The following is an 18459-nucleotide window of genomic DNA, read 5'->3' as shown; positions in this document are numbered from 1 at the left end:
AAGAATGTTGTTGGTATTCTGACTGAGATTGTATTAAAGTTATATGCAGTTCTGGTACTGTGACCATTTAATTATACTTATTTTGCCTAAGAAGAGGGGTTATCTTTCTTTCTCTCTTTTTTTTTCATATCTTCTTTAATCTCATTTTCCAGGATATTATAATTCTTCTTAGGTTAGTTCTGAACTATTTAAATTTTTTAGGCTGTGGTGAAGGGCATTGTTTTCCTGATTTTTTTCTTAGTAGGATATTTATTGGCATACGGGATACAGAATTGTACACTATGTTGACTTGTGTCCTGCTATCTTCCTAAATGTTTTTAGTCCTAGGAGTCTTTGGGTGCAAATTTTGGGGCCTTCTGTGTAAAGGGTCATGCTATTAGTGAGTAGGGATAGTTTGACATGTTGCTTACCTATTTCTATTTCTTTTGTCTCTTTCTCTTACCTGATAGCCCTGGCTAAAGTTTTGACTATTACATTGTGAAGGAGTGGAAATAGTGGAAATTTTCATATTCCTTATGATTTTAGAGTCAGAGCTTTATGTTTTTCCCCATTTGATATAATGTTGGGAGTTGATTTTTCATAATTGGCTATTATTAGATTGTCGTTTTATATCTAGTTTCTTCAGTTTTTTTTAAATCATGAATGTCTATTGGTTTAGTCAAACGATATTTTTTTATCCACTGAGATAGTCATGTGATTTTTGTCTTTACTCCTGTTTATGTGATGAATTACATTTATTGATTTACATATGTTGAATAATCCTTGCATGGCTTGGATGAAACCTACTTGTTCATGATGTATGGTCTTTTTAATGAGTTGTTACATTCAGTTTGTCAATATCTTGCTGAGAATTTTTGTGTCTATGTTCATTAGAAATACTGGCAAGTAGTTGTCTTTTTTATTTGTTTTTGGAACAAAGTAATACTAACTTCCAGGAATGAGTTTGGCAGTACTTTTTCCCTTTCAATTCCATTAACTATTTTGTGGAGTGTTGGAGTTATATCTTCTACAGAGTTTTTGCAAAATTCATTGGTGAATTCATCAGGTCCTGGGATTTCCTTTGTTGGTAGTTTTTTCTTTATTACTGCCTCAGTTTCATTGCCTATCCTTAGATTGTTTAGGATTTTTATATCTTCTTAATGCAGTTTTTTGTAATTCATATGTATCTGGGAATCTATCTTTTTTTCTTATTCTCCAATTTATTTCAATAAATTGGATCTTCAATGTAGTTACTAATAATCATCTGAACTGGAGCACCCAATTTTATAAAGCAGAAACAATTAGAAAATCTGTAAGAGATAAATTACAGTACACTAAGAATATGAGAGTTAAATTAGCCACCCTCATCAGTAAGTTTGTCATACAGACAAAAAATAAACAAAGAACATTAGAGTTATACTTTCATTCAGATGGACTTAAACTGTACTACAGATGAAATGAACATAATTTACAGAGCATTCCAAGTGACAGCTGTAGAATTCATAATTCTTGTCAACAGAGCATAGAACTCTATGAGAGTTCTACAGGTTGAGAATATAACCTATGTAGCCCACAAAACAAGGATTAATGAATTTAATAAAACTACATTTATATCCTGTATGATTAAAGGGAACATAACTAGAAGTCAAAAATAAGAGAAACTGTAGAAATTGTACAAGTACATAGAGATTGAACAATATACTTTTCAATAAGCAGCCATTCATTGAAGAAGTCACAAAGAAAATTGAAATATTTCTTGAACCAGCGAAAATGGAAATGTAACACCATGACTTGTAAGATGCAGGAAAGGAGGACTGTGAAGGAATTTACAGTAATTAGGGACTATATAGTATAAGGAAGACTTCAAATAAATATCTTAAAGAATATCTCAAACACTTAGAAAAACAAGAAAAAAGTGAATCTGAAATTAATAGAAAAAAGGTAAATATTAGAGCAGAAATAAACAAAACAGAGTCTAAAATGATATATCAGACCAATCAAACAAGGAGTTGGCTCTTTGAAAATACAAATGAATTGATAAACATTTAACTTGACTAGCTGCAAAAGAGAGAGAACTCATATAAATGAGCAAAGATTAAAAATGAGACAAAGCTGATACCACAGAAATTAAACTAATCCTCAGGGATTATTGTGAAAAGTTATATACTACAAGAGCAAAAATCTAAAAGAAATGGGCAAATTTCTGGACATGTATTACCTATCAACTTGATCCAAAAGTACCTAAAAAAACTGCATAAACCAATGGATAGTTATATTGTACCAATAATCACAGATTAAATCAGTAATAAAAATTCCCCTCCAACTTCCCAAAGTAAACTGAGGACCAGCTGGCTTTATCAGTAATAAAAAGTCTCTCCAAAAAAGCCCAGGACCAGATGAGTCTTCTTTAAAGAAGAACTATCAGCAGTTATTCTCAAATTTGGTTACAAATATCATAAGAATGTACAATAAAAACAAAACTGTAAATTTGTATCCTAATAATATAGGGGCAAAAGCCCTCAAAAACAATTAGCAAATTGAATTTAATAGCACATCAAAAGATGATAAACCTTACCAGTCATATCATTCTAGGGACAAAGAGCTATTTCAAAGTATGCAAATTAATAAATAAAATGCATGACAAGAATAGAATCAGGATAGTAACTATGTAACCATTAATGTGGGAGAGGATTTGATAAAATTCAACATCTCTTCATGATAAAACCTTGAACAAATTAAATGTAGGAGGATCATACTTCAATATAGTGCAGGTTGTATAAATGACAAACCATTGCCAACATTACACTGAACTGAAGAAACTGAAACTATTTCCTCCAAGACTAGGAGCAAAGCAAAGATGTCCATTCTGAGCAGACTTTTTAAATACACTATTATAAGCTTTAGCCAGAGGAATTAGGCAAGAAAGCAAAATAAAAGGCCAAGATATAGAGAATGAGGAAGTCAAATTAGACCTGTCTGCAGATGATATGTTTCTATACAAAGAAACCTACAGATGTCACTAATGGATTGTGAGAATTGATAAGCTTCATAATGCAATAGCATTCACAAGCAAAGTACAAAACTTGGTAGTTTTTTCTATATATTAATAACAAATTTTCTGAGAAATAAATCATGAAAGCAAATTTATCAGTCTCCTTCACAATAGCCACCACAACAAAACCTAGGAAGGAAGGAAGAAAGTAAAAGATCTCTCCAATGAAAATCATGAAACACTGATGAAAAACGTTGAAGAAGATAGTATAAGGTGGAAAGAACTCCCATGTTCACAGACTGGAAAATCACTTTATTAAAATATTCATATTATCCAAAAAAACTACAGATTAAATATAATTCTAATCAAAATACCAAATGATCTCTTTCTTAGTTTAGAAGGATCAATCCTAACTTCTACACTTTCAGGACACACACAGACCTATAGGAACCCAAAGCTAAGTGGCATTGCCATCAACACAAGCATATATGCCAGTGGAGCAGACCAGAGCACCCCAAGGGAAGCAAATGCATTGAGAGCCAAGTAGTTCTTTAAGAAATTTCGTAAAACACAGAGAAAGAGGAGCAGCCTATTCACAAATACCACTAGGAAAACTTGACTTTCACATGCAGGAGACTGAGATGTGTCCTCTCGTACTCTTTTAAGAAATTTATTTTATTTTATTTTATTATTATTATTTTGTTTTTTTGGTTTTTCTCTGGTACCGGGAACCGAACTCACAACCTTGCGCTTGCCAGGCAGTCGTTTTGCCACTGAGCTAAATCCCCAGCCCCCAAGAAATTGATTTTAAATGGATGAAAGAGCTCAATGAAGACTTTAAGATGAAATTACTAGAGAAAATGTAGGAGAAGTACTCCATCATACTGGTACAGGTAATGATTTTTCTGGATAGAAAAGTACAGGAAAGTAAACCAAAATTTGAAATATACAATTCCATCATGCTAAAGTCCTTCTGAACAGGAAAGGAACCAACAGAATGAAGGGACAGCCTATAGAACCACAGGAAACATTTATGAGCTAGTCTTCTGACACAGGGTTAATATCCAGAGTTTATGAAGAAATCAAAAATTTAACAATAAATACATGAGTAGTCCAATTAGAATGGGTGAATGATCTCAATGTACAATTCTCAAACAAAGAATTACAAATAGTCAATAAATGCATGAAAAAATGCTCCATACTGTTATCCACTAGGGAAATGCGAATCAAAACCATGAAATACCAAGACCACACAGATAAAATGGCTGGCATCCAAACGACAAAACAGATAGGAAATACCGGTGAGATGGGTAGAAATATAAATTTTTATAATTTGTTAAAGGGGATATAAATTAGTGTACCCACTATGGAAAACTATGTACAGGCTCTTCAGAAAACCTAAAATAGAACCCACTACTAAAGTGATCTACTCATCCCACTGTTGGGTATTTATTGCAAGGAAATGAAGTCATGAGAAGGAATCTATTATCATGAAACTAAGGAAAGCAGTGTAACCATCTGACTATTCTGATGCTCTAAAATGTGGTTTGGAGCATCTTCCAAGTGTTGCCTGCTACAATTTCCATCTGTTTAATCTTTTTTTTATGTGTGTGGTTTAATAGTAGCCAGAAACATTAAAGAACAATTTTGATTGAGTACAGACTGTGTCCCATGTGTACATAATGCAGCTGATTTCCAATAGAGAATAGCAAATGATGAGATACCCAGAAAGGTTTGGGAATCCTTTATGATAAGATCCACTCTGTTCTGAATGTATGTGAAAGAGCCTGATTTTATCTTTGAGTAGAGACCCAAGACAATTCAGAGATAATGAATAGATGGCAGCAGAACAAATTTGAGAAAATGCTATGATGTATACTAAACTAGAAATATTTTTAAATGTTCTTTGTAAAATATCTTATTATTTACGATTTTTGTTATTCGTTTTATGAACATGAGAAAGAGGTAAATTTGTATTGTTGTTAAGAGATCAACTGTAGAAAATAGTCCAATCTGAGTAATTCAGAGTGCATTTATCGGGGCTAGGGATTTAGCTCAGTGGCACAGCGCCTGCCTGGCAAGTTCGTGAGTTCGATTCCTGGTACTGGAAGAAAAACAAAAACAAACAAACAGCGTGCATTTATCCACATCATAGATTTCATGCTCATTCTCTACTAACTTCAACATAATATTAGTTTTCTATATATCAGATAGTGATTTGAATTCTCAGTCCTACTAATTCAATATTTTATATAAATATTGTATTCATCAATAACTTCTCTCCTACTGTTTAACAAATGTGTTTTTAATTTCTTTTATTTGTGCATTTTGACATGTGAATTCTTTACAAGGGTGTTCAGTATCCTATAAAACATATTATCTAGGGAAGAGTGTCTTCAAATACTTTTGAACAACTTCATGGTAACATTTCTGAGATTCCAAAACATTAATAGTGTGATATACACCTGTTAGCCTTACTCAGAGAACACTATTTCTAATAAGGTTGTTTTAGAGAAAGTGTTTTATTTGTAAATAAGAAATTTCTGATGTGAAGAAAAATACACTGAATGTTTAATTTTTTTTAATTTACTACAGTGAAAGATACATTCACACTCAGCTGCATGAAAATACTCAAAATATCCCCCTTCATTCAAGCACGCTTATCACATTATTCTTGGCAATCTGTCTTTTGTTGTATAATTTTTTTAAAGTTGAATATTCACTGTATTTCTCAATCAACATTTTTATTTTATAAGAGCTTCCAAAGGCAAATCGTTCTGAGCGTATTGCAAAAAATCATACTATATTAGTCATTTACAGAGTTTGAAATTTCCAATATAAATTTAATTATTTCACCACTTTTGTAAAACTAAAACTTCTCTGATTGCAAAGAAATAAGATAAAATTGTTTTGCCTTTTTTATTGTACTTTATTGACTAATACAGAATTAGTGTTTACTACATTTGATATTCTTTACATTTATATTTATCAGTATATTTAATGATCAAAAAATTTAAAAAGTTGCAAGTCAATACATAAATATAGTAAAACCTTGGAATCCAAGTAACTTGTTCTATGAATGTCTCACAGGATGAGAAAAAGTCAAATGAATTTTAACTTGGAAAATGAATGATGTCTTGCAATCTGTATAGTACATGACACTAAATATGACATGATCACAACTGAGCAAATTGTTCCTCCTTTCTCTCTCTCTCTCTGTCTCTGTGTCTCTCTCTCTCTCCCTTGTTGTGGGATTGTGAATGATCATCTCACAACAGCAAGAGGTCATGGAGGAGATCTCAACTGTGGAGGAGGATGAGAAAAAGGCAGAGAAGTCCTCACTTGAAAGGAGATCAGAGAGATGGGTAAAATGTGCGAAACTGAAAAATTTTGTAGAAAATCACCCCTTGAACTAGCTGGTTGCAATGTTAGCAATGACTCCTTTTAATGACATTCTAATGTCACATTTCTGTGAAATCTTCAAAAGGAAACAAAAGCAAGCATCACTGGTTAGGTTCCTTGTTAAAGTTGCATGAAAAGAAAAAGATTCCATTAATTCATGCATTTCTAATGCTAGAAAAATAGAATTGAAAATTTGTCATTAATTTATGACTATTAATTTACGAACAAGTAAAGATTTTCCTAGCTTGGTGTGGTGGCACATGCCGGCTATCCCAGCACTCAGGAGGCTAAGGCAGGAAGAGTGCAGTGAGTTCAAGAGCAGTCTGGGCTGTGTAATGAGTTCAAGGCTGGCCTGAATAACAGAGTGAGCCCCTGTCTCAACACAACTAAATATTGTAAAAAGGATTTTCTTTTGCATTATTTATTTTTTATCCACTTTAAATTGACACATGAAAATTATACATATTTATGAGGAGTTCCACATATGAGTAAGACCGTGTGGCATTCATTTTTCCTTGCCTACCTTCTTTCAGTTACTATAAAGACCTCCAGTTCCATTTGCATTTCCATATATGACATGACTTCGTCCTTTTTATGGATGAAAAGTAGTCAGTCATGTGTATGTGTCGAATCTTCCCTCACCATTCATAACTTAAGGGATACTTCTGTTGATTCTTCAATAAAGGTGGCGGTGGTGCACATGTCTACTTTGCACGTTTTATTTCCTTTACATGCACAGAGCGATGTGGTAAGCTTAAATCACTCTCGTGAGAGTTCTGTTTTTATTTTTGGAGTAATATTTATCTTGTGTTCCACAATGTCTGTGCTAACGTGCTAACTTTCCGCAGTGGTGTATTACACCTCCCTTCTCCCCATATCCACACCAGGACGTGTCTCCTTCTGTCTTTTGGACGACAGCCTTTCTAACTGGGGGACGCGCTGTCTCATTGCCGCTTTGATTTGTATTTCTTCATGGTACGTGGTGCTCACATTCACATGCCTGAGCCCTCTGTATATCTTCTCTTAAGAACAGTTTATTTAGGCCCATTTCCCATTATTAAACTAGGTTATTTCCTATTAGGGTATTTGAATTCCTTATAAATTTTGGATATTAACCTATATAGTTTGAAATACTTTCTTCCATTGTGCAAAATTTCTTTATTCTGTTGATTATTTCCTTTACTGTACAGAAGGTGTTCAGTTTAGGGAAACCTCAATTGTCTATTTTTGCTTTTTATTTCATTTTTCAATATTTATGCAAGAAAAATCCTTGCTCATTTCAGTGACCTGAAACATTACACCTACATTTCCTTCTACTATAAATTTTGGTCCTACATTTAAGTCTTAATCCATTTTCAGTTGATTTTGTACATATATGATGTGAAATAGAGGTCTACTTTCTATCTTCTGCATGCATCTATCCATTTTTCCCATACCATTCATCCAACAAACTGATCTTTTTACCAGTGTATGACTTTATCACCTATCCAAACATCAATGGTTGTAGAGATGTGAGTTTATATCTAGACTATCTATTCTGCTCCATTAGTTTATATGCCTATTTTTATGCCAACACCATGCTGTTATAATCACTATAACTTTGTAGCATGTTTTAAAATCAAGTCATGTAATGCCTCTGGCTTTATTGTTTTTGCTAAAGATTGGTTTTCCTACCTTTTTTTGGGTGAGAGGAATCTGGTTCCATATGAGTTATAGATTTCTGAAATCTATAACTTTTTATAGATTTTATGAGTTTTGTGAAAATCTCATCAGTGTTTTGAGAGGGATTAAATTGAATATGTAGATACCTAAGGGTTATATAAACATTTTAGCAGCATTGATTATTTCAATGTATTAATTTGGGAATTTCTTTCTAACATTTTGTGTCTTCTTTAATTTATTCCATCAATATTTTATAGCTTACATTGTAGAAATCTTTAACTTGTTTGGTTGAATTCGTTCCTAACTAACTTTTTCATAGCTATTATAAATGGGATTTCTTTCTCAGATAATTAATAGCATACAGAAATCCTGCTAATTTGTGAACATTTATTTTGTATCCTAAAGCTTTGCAGAGCTTTTTTTTTTTTTTTTCTAATAATCTTTTGTTTGAATTATTGGGATTTTCTATATTTAAGGTCATATCACTTGCAAACAGCAGCAATTCAACTTTCTTTTATACAACATGGGTGCCTTTTTTTCATCTTTCCTGCTTGATCTGGCTAGGACTTCCAGTATAATGTTGGCAAAAGAGAAATTGTTGGAGTCAGTCTACATCTTAAAGAACAATCTTTCAGCCTTTCCTCTATAGATGGCCTTAATTAAATATAGATGTTCTTTTCATATCTAATTTGTTTAGAGATTTTATCATGAGTGGAAATTGAATTTTTTTCAAGTGTTTTTCTAGTGACATGTTCATACAGTTTTTGTTTTTTATCATGTTGATGTGTATCACTTGTAGTGATTTGCATATGTTGAACCTTACTTGCATCCTTTAGGTTGGATTTCACATGGTAATACCAAATAATCTATTTTTTAATGTGCTCTTGAATTTGGTTCACTAATATAATTGTATCTAAAGTTGTCAAACATATTACCCTGTAGCTCTCTCTCTCTCTCTCTGCCTCTCTCTGTCTCTGTCTCTTTGTCTCTATCTCTATCTTTGTCTTTCTGTGTCTCTCTGTTTCTGGTGTACACATGTGTGTCTGTGTGTGGTTTCTTCTCTGATTTTGATAGCAGAGTAATGCTGGCCTAGTGAAATGAGTTTGGAAGAATTCTTTTCTATTTCACCTTTTGGAATAATTTATGAGGAAATTGGTATTAGTTCTTTAAATTTGATAGAATTCAGTATTAAGGCAATCTGGTCCAAGACTTTTCTTTGAGGGAAGACTGTTATTATTGATTAAATTTTCTTGATCATTATTGATCTGTTGGGTTTTTTAAATTCATCAATGACATACTTGAATAAGGCATATATGTGCAGGAATTTTTGCACTTCTAGGTTATCAATTTTTTGACATATTATAGTTCATAATAATCTTTGTGTTTTATGATGTCAGTGGTAATATCTCCATTTTCATCATAATCTCATTCATTTGTATTTGAACCTTCTCTTTTTTTCTGAGTCTGCCTAAGGTTTATAGATTTTATCTCTAAAAAAAACCTATTCATTTCATTATTATTTCCTATTTTTTAGTTTTTATTTCATTTACTTGTGCTATAATCTTCATTTTCTTTCTTCTACTAATTTTCATCTTGGTTTGTTCTTGTTTTGCTAGTTCCTTGTGCAATGATAGATTCTTTAATTTGACAGTTTTGAGCTTTTTGATGCAAGTGATAATTATTATATATTTTTCTCTGAGAACTACTCTTGCTGTATCCCGTAGGTTTTGGTATGTTCTATTTATATTTTCCTTTGCTTTAAGAATTTAAAAATTTTCTTGCAATTTCTTTCTCGATCCTTTGGTTGTTTTGATACATTAATTAATTTTGATTTATTTATATAGTTTCCAAAATTGTTCTTAGTTTTGATTTCTAATTTTATGGCATTGTTCTATAAGGAGATATTCAATGCAATATCCATATTTATTCCTTAGTTAAACTTGTTTGGTGCGCTGCCATGTGATCCATCCTGGAGAAAGTCTCACTGCTGTGCAGAATGTCTGCTCTGTATTTGTTGAATAAGTGCTTGGTATGTATCTTTTATGTTCCTTTAATGTAAGGTTCTGTTTAACTGTGTTTTTTTTTGTTTTTGTTGTTAACTTGCTGTTTGGATGATTTGTTCATTGCTAAAAGTGTTGTGCTAAAGTTTGGTATTATTATTGTGTTGGAGTCTATCTCTCCACTTAGGTCTGTTAATATTTGCTTTATGTGTGTAAGAACTTTAATGCCATAAACTTATATATTTAACACTTACCTTCCTTTGGTTGAATTGATCTCTTTATGTAGAATGATCTTCCTTGTTTCTTTTTTCTGCTTTGACTTAGTCATTTAAAAAAAAAAATACTTTCATATAAATACAGCCATTCCTGCTTGCTTTTGAAATACATTCTCATGGAATATCTTTTCCATAGTTTTATTTTTGTCCTACAAATGTGCTATAGGTGAAATGTTTCCAATAGGGAACATAATTATCACTGACTTTTTATTAGAGAAATTAATTCATTACTTATCCATAAGTAAGGCTGTTACTGCGATTTTGTTACTTTATTTTGAGTTATGCTGTAATTCTTCTGTTTACCTGTCTTTTACAATTTCCTTTGTGGCAAAGTGATTTCTTGAGTAGTGCTTTAGTGATTTATTTACTGTTTGGGGCATATCTATTATGGATTTTGGTTTGTGGTTACCATAAACTTACAAAAACATATTTTGCTTTTCACAAGGCATTGTGAAATGATAGCAATTTAACATTGATATTAAAAGTAGTAAGGAAAAAAGAAAATTACTAATAGAAAAATTCTACTTATATTTTGAATTTTTGATGTTCCTTTTTACATACTTTTAATTGTGTCTATCCTTTCACATATTAATGTAATTAATTTTATTTTTTAATCGCCATATCAAAGATATGTGTTCATGTGCCATATTATCTGTCCAAACCATTCTAAATTTTTCTGCATAGTTCCTCTTAACAGGAATTTTTATCTCTTGGTGTTTTCTTCTTACTTGTTATCAACACTTTCTTCAACTTGAGGGATTCTTTTCAGCATTTTTTTTGAAACAAGTTTAATGATGATTAATTCTCCCATCTTGTATTTTCTATGGAATGTCATCTCTCACCTTCATTTCTAAAGTGCACCATTGCACTGTGAAAATTCCAAGCCAACCCTTCCTGCTCTGTCAGGTGTCTACAGAGAAGTCTGCTATCAAGCAAATTTGAGCATTTTTATGTGTCATTTATATATTTCTTTTATCTTGATGTTTTGAGAATCAATCATCTGTCTTTGACCTTTGATATCTTGGTTGAGTATGGCAATGCACACACGGTAGAGTTGGATCTTACTGGTGACCTTTGATCTTCCTGTACAGAGACACTTACACCCTTCTCTAGGCTTGAGGAACTTTCTGTTGTTATCTGGTTGGCAGTTGATAATTTTCTACTATTCTAATTTCCTATTATATGGCATTCTCAAGTCCCTCTTTATTCTCAAAAATTTAAATATTTACTCTTCTTTGTTCTAAATTCTTCTAAGCTTTCCTCTGTTTGATCTGTTATCCTATGGATGCCTCATAGTCAGCTTTACATTTGTTCAGTGTACTTTTCAAATCAAGGATATTTTTGTTTTGTTTTGCTTTAAACTTTAATCTGTCTGGTACATGTCCCTGTTAGAGTACTGAATAGTTTTTCAATGACTTCCTGAAACTCACTGAATTTCCTTAAAGTATATATTTTGAATTATGTGCCCAAGAGCTCACACATATTTGTTACTATATGGGGGATTTCTGTCACCTTTTTTTCTGTTAGATGAGGTCATATTTCCCTGAAAATTATTCACACAGTGGGCATATGACATTGCTTACTGAAGGATTAAGTATTTATTTCAGTCTTCCTATCTGCTTTTCTATATGCCTGTCACTCCAGAAATTCTAAACAAGCTGCTTATTTTTTGAGCTATTTCTGTTTCAGCACAAATGGAATCCTGTCTGTGTCTGCCATGATTCTGTTGTTTATGTGCTTCAGCACTAGAAGGAACCTCAAGCTGTACTTTGTTCTAATTTACGGATGACACGTCATTCAGAGTAAATTGGGGATGGGCTGAAAAGACAGTCCATCCTCAGAACGTTTTCCTTGGGTTGTGACAGCCACAGATGCTTCATTCATAGCTATTGGCCCATGTTCAAGAACCACGTGATTTTGCCTGGTTCTGAAACAACAACCAGTGCATCAGACCCAGGATCTTAGGCAATACCTTGGTGCCCATCTGCCTCTTTCTTGTTTTTTGTTTTTTTTTCCTCTGGTACCAGGAACCGAACTCATGACCTTGTGCTTGCCAGGCAGGCGCTTTTTGCCGTTGAGCCAAATCCCCAGCCCCCCATCTGCCTCTTTCTATGCCAAAAGGACAATCACTCTCACCATGTTGAGATTCCTAGGCACTCTGTGGCCCCCAGTGCCCCTGTAGTAGGCACAGCTTCAGATCACATTCTCCAAGATCTGCATAGCATAGGGGTAGGACTGAGGCTCATATTGCATTGGCCTTCCTGCTCCTGGGTGGGATTTTGATGTTAGGCCATTGTAGCCAGACTCAGATAATGCTGGCCAGAACAGAAATCTATCTGACTAGGGCCATAGTTCTCTCCCTAAAAGACACCAGTTGCTCCATTTATGGGCACTGGCCTGCAGATAGAGGCTTTTTAAATTTGTGCCGTGATAGATTTCATCAGCCTGGCACTAAATTCCAAAGTAAAAGTCCTGGTCTCATGTACCTGTCTAACCCTCAGGTAAATGGACTCTTGCCCTGTGGCTGAGTGTTCTCCAAAGCTGGAGAAGGATGATAGAGCAGTTCTTGATCACCTGGCTAACAGGGTTCTGGAAGTTCAGCTGAAGGGCCCTGGCTTGCAGTAGGAGCTCTAAGTCCTACCTAGTTCTAGGTTTCTCTGTGTCCCACTAGGTACTGCGTTTCAATTCTAAGGGCTGGTCTTAATATCTTCTCCCTACCCCAAGCAATATCGCTCTGTTGTGTTGCTCTGGGCTGGTGGAAGGGTGATGTGGGTAACTCAGTTCTCCTTTCTTCAGAGCATTTTTTTCTTGCCATTAGTCTAAAACAAGGAACTGTGGTCTTCATCTGGTTTCCTGAGTTCTTGTGAAGATAGTTAGGTGCATAAGTAGCTGTTCTAATTGACCTTTCCTTCTGGAGACAATCATGAGAAAATCTTATTCTGTTATCATTTTGCTCAATCTTTAAAACATTTCCATACAGTTTAGTAAAAAGTGTAATCTGCAGGTTCATATGTATTGTTTATTGTCAAACATTTTAGTACAATCTAGTACAGTCACAATTGCTGGCATTTTACGCTGCAAAATAATCAAGGAAAAACTCACTTTGTGTCTTATTCTATTGTTTAAGTGAACCATTCTTGAGGGAGAAAGTAGGCTGACTTGAGAAATCCCTTTAACTATTCCTTCGACGGGTGCTGATGTAGGAAAGCACAGCTTAATTTTGCTGTCTATTAAAGGGAAGTATTTGTTTTTAGTAAGTGGTATCTCTCTCCTGAGACTGAAGTTCACTGTACCCTTGCAGTCTGAACTGCTTTAGAGATCTGACAAAAGTGTCCGTAGACTCACTTAATGTTCCTTATCTCTTGGAGAGATTTTCAAAATTTATTTTCTTCTAATATAAGAATTGGATAAATCCACCTATCATTTTATGTTACCATTAAAGACTCATCCAACCTAGTATCTGAGAGTATATAAAGCTATTAGCCGATCATCTTTCAAAGACTATGATTATGTAAAAATTCCTGACTGTGACATACAAAGGCGTCCAAGACCTGGCCACTTCCATTTATCTTCTTCAGTGCAATTACATTCAATTATATGAAACATGCTCCATTATTTCAATACTACATTCTTGTTCTCATAAATGCTCTTCTTTCTAGAAAGCCTTACTTCTTTTTCCTGCTTGTTTCTCTGTCCAGCTGTGATCTTTACAAATAGCAAAAGCCATTTCTTCTTGAGCTTCCACTGCCCTTCTCTGAGCTGTCGCTGCACTTCATGCACTGGTGTAAACACTTTCTGTGACAGACATTAAAGATTGCATTTTCTTCCTTTTACTTGATTGGGATATTTGCATGGCAGATATCATTACTTCATGACATTAAACTCACTACCTAATTTACAATGTTCTAACCATTTTTCGCTCAGTTGAATGGGTTTAAATCATTAGCTGGCGGATAAATGAGTGATTGTTATGGATGTGAAATTTTAAATACAACATATATAATAATTGGATGATTGAATTCAAGATGTGAGATTAGTTTCATTCCTCTTATTTCAATGGACATTTTTTAAAAGAAATGCTTTTTAAAAACTGTAACCATTATATTAATTTATTAAAAATAATGGCATTCTTTTCTATGGATAATTAGAATTTCGCAAATTAAGTAAATATAAAAAATTTTCCCATGTGCCAGCCTAACATTTTTCCTTCTTTAATTTTCCTGAGTTTTTCTCTCATTACCTCACTTAACAAAAGGTAGAACATATCCATAAATGAACATTTCTAGGAGAGTGGCACTTTGGAGACTTTTGAATTCACCAGTCGCTTCAGTCTGGAGGTTGGCTGTGAATACAAAGGAGGCCAGAGTTAGGCCTGTCCCCTCCACAGCTGCTGTGGTCCTGGTTCCTTATTCTGGCTCAGCTTCGTCTTTCTCACCCACACAGTAAGGAGAGGCGTCCTTAGCCTGAAGAGCTGTTATGAGGCTGGGAGGAGACCGTGACTGCTCAGAACATGTGAGCCAGTTATGCTCCTTTTCATTTTTGAGGGGCCTTTTCTGCCATCTTCTAAAAGGCAAATTTGGCAAACACAAAATCTGTCTCGTGGCAATCTTCCAGTCCAGCCATATTTCAGGAAGACTAGCATATTTTAGCTTATGTCAGTTTCTTCAATAGATAATGTATTTATTAAAATGAGATAGTTTTGTGAAATAAAAAGGAAGTCATTACCAACAATGTTAATGAAGTGCTTTATTCCAATATCCATTGGTCTTTTGTCCTACTTTCTTGGAAGTTAATGATATTCAAATAGTCCAGAAAACGGTGATGAAACACAGAGAAACATTTTCTCTGATGGTATTATTAAAGTAAGAGTCTTCAGTAATGCATGCCAGAAATAAAATAATTAAGCTCATCCTTGTCTGTAATCTTGGGGATAATGTAAGGATGTTATTTAGCATAGAGGTAATGGCAAGCTGAAGCTTTCCAATTATATTTAAAATGCTGACAAACTGATTCTGTTACCTCATACATGTCATTAGATAGATTTGTGCTTGGCTGAATACCACGGAGGCATCTTCATATGTCTTCAGAAATACACCTTCAATTAATGGCACTACACACAATCTATTGGAGAATATTCCTGAAAGCTAATAATTATTTTTTATGTGTATGTTTGGTAAATGATGCTATAAATGGACTCAGACCAAAGCAATTACTAAACAGAAGAAAACATGAATCTGTCTATTCTTAGGATTATATTAAAAAATTGAATGATGTTTAGATTATTTACTACCATTAGTTTAATTCCATAGAATGTTTGTCTTCTTCCCTAGAGGGTACAGTTCAGGGTTCTTACACATAGAAAAGTCTTTTCTGAGAGCATTTTATTCTTTAAGTTCCTTATTAATTTTAAAGCAATATCTTCATTTTTTCTATGTCCTGCAAAATAGACAAATTTTCTTTTAGTGCTAGCTTTTCTGTTACATTGATGCTAAGATTCTCTATTGTTCCTTTAGAGCTAACCAATAAGCAATAAAAGTTGCTCTTGATATATCTGAACCCAGAGGACAATTGCGCAGGCCACCTCCGGTCTCGCTCACTCACGATGCGCAGTTATTCTCTCACATGTGTTCTTCCCCACTCACTGCTTCCCCTCTTCCTGCTTGTCTGGCTCAGTATCTCTCATCAATCTCTCTAAATCCCCAGTTCATGCTAGGCACCAAAGGAACCCTGCTGTGTGGAGAGAGGATTGACAGACAAAGGGAACAGAGGCTAGAACTGTTTAACCCTATGATCAGATTAGATCAGGGACTTCCTCCACAAATGATCTAGGGAACTTCTTTGCTGCCAAGATAAACAAAAGTTGTGGTATTTTTATATAATGGAATATTACTCAGCTATAAAAAAAGACAAACTCGAGGCTTTTATAGGTAAATGGCCACAACTAGAGGCCATATTCATAAGTGAAATAAATCAGACCTGCATGTGTAAACATCGTATTGTCTCACTAGTGTAAGAACCTGAATGAGTGAATAAAATCTAAGAGGTACAATAGATATCGTGAAAGTTAAGGAGACTGCTCAAAAGGAAAGAACAACTGGGATGAGGGAAAAGAGAAAGAAAGAAGGGGAAAAAACATATATATATGTATACACAGGGTAGCTAACATAGTTGTACTACTGACTTCTACTGTTTTAATGAAAGGAACAGTTAATGTCTAATTGTCTCATCAATTTTACATGTCTATATTTGTTCACCTGAGTAAACAATCTGAAGATATCAATATGTAATATAACAACCACTGTTAATTTCCTGTCACCTTATCTGAAATTCTGTATTGCTTGTATTGTTTCTGCATTATTTTGTAAATGTATGTGTGTTTGTTAACATGTTTTCATTCTTTTATCTTAAAAAAATTAGGTACCAATTCTGGTAAAATTACAAAATTTTAAAACAATATATTCTGACTGAAAATATTGTTTTAAACCGAATATATTGTTTTAAACCGAACTCACAACCAAAGTAATGTTTTCTTTTTTATAAAATTTAAAGTATTTTTTGAAGAAAAACATCAAATGCTTGAAGTGCATCTCAAACAGAAGATATTTACATATTTTTTCCTTAAGAATATAAACTTGTATTACTTTGACAAAATAAATGCAAAGATCAGCATTCTCTGTCATTAAGGTCAAATTGAGGGGAAATGGAAGCAAATTTTGCTCCAGTTATCATTAATTGACAAAGGACAGTAAGTTACACTTTAATTCTAAACTCAGTGGAATAAATTTGGTGTATTTTTAGGAAATACAAATTATGAGACTGAGGTCTCTTTGGAAAATTTTTCATTCTATATTAGTAAAATAAAATTAGTTTTTCTTCTCATTTTTCCATTTCCCTTTCAACGGTGATGAATTACCTCTTCCGAATGCCTTAGACAAGAACAATTTCCCAGGAAGTATATGGAGTAACACCCAAAGATTTCATATATGTCACTAATTGATAAAATTTGAGATAGACATTTATGTCAAGAAGTTTTTATGATTTCATGAAAAAATACCTTCTATATGGCTGTCCCTTGGAATTCTTGGGAGATTGGTTCCAGAAAACCTCCACACTCCATGAATATCAGAATCCAAGCATGATCAAATCCTTTACATAAAAAGCAAGTAACATTTTCATATAACTTATGCATATTCTACTGTACAATTCAGGTTCTTTATAATACCTAATATAATGCAAGTGCTTTGTAAATAAATCCTCTTCTGTATCATTAGGGAATAATGACAAGTAAAAAGTTTTATGTTTGGTACAGACACAAATTTTCATCTGACCGGTTGAATTTGAAGGTGTTAAACAGGCAGACATGGAGGGCTGAGTACAGTCACCCAAACATATAAGCTATCCATTGTCTTTCTTAATGTAGGCTGTATAGTTTCGGGTACAATGCAGTCAATAGGTGTATGTGTGTGTGTTCTGTCTCTCCATAGAAGAATATTCTTAAGCATAATGCATACATTTGATAAAAGGCATTTTTCCCCTAGGAAAAAGTACATAAATTTATGCTAGATGACTCTGGGTGAAATGAAAGCCTTTATTAAAGAAGATTTGGCTCACAGATATGAATAAGAGTATAGTGACTAATATAGTATAAAGATCTGCATACTTTTAAGGAATTTTACACAATTTTCTCAGGATGATTTATCTTAAGGATTAAAAGCTGCTTGTAATAATATGCTCATGCTTTTTATAAATATTGGCTGTTACTCTGAGTATTTCTTCAGCCAATTAAAACAAAAAAATAAAGAACGTTTACATTCTGTGATTTCTATGCAGTTACTTATATAAGAAACTGAAATGCCTTCCCACGGAACGGAGAAAGTCCGTAGGTCAGCTCGGTCCCACTGCCTTTCAGAATCACATCAACATGTCCCAAAGTTAACACCATCCTTCTGTTTCAGAACATTTTTCAGTCTAGTTTGTAAATCAGCCTTTGGCAACTTATCACATTTCTTGCAACTTAGTAAGTTTATTATTATTTAATGGATATATTGGTTTATCAGACTAAAGCCCCAGCAGAGGGATTTCTTTTCCTCTTCTCCGTGCTTTGCGCTGCCAGTGATCAGTGGAGGGTTGCTCCACTGGCGGTGAAGGA

This window comes from Chinchilla lanigera, unplaced genomic scaffold (assembly GCF_000276665.1).
Source record: "Chinchilla lanigera isolate Chin_1 unplaced genomic scaffold, ChiLan1.0 scaffold00004, whole genome shotgun sequence".
Classification (NCBI taxonomy): domain Eukaryota; kingdom Metazoa; phylum Chordata; class Mammalia; order Rodentia; family Chinchillidae; genus Chinchilla; species Chinchilla lanigera.
The sequence above is the reverse complement of the archived record's forward strand: the minus strand, read 5'-3'. Positions refer to the sequence as shown.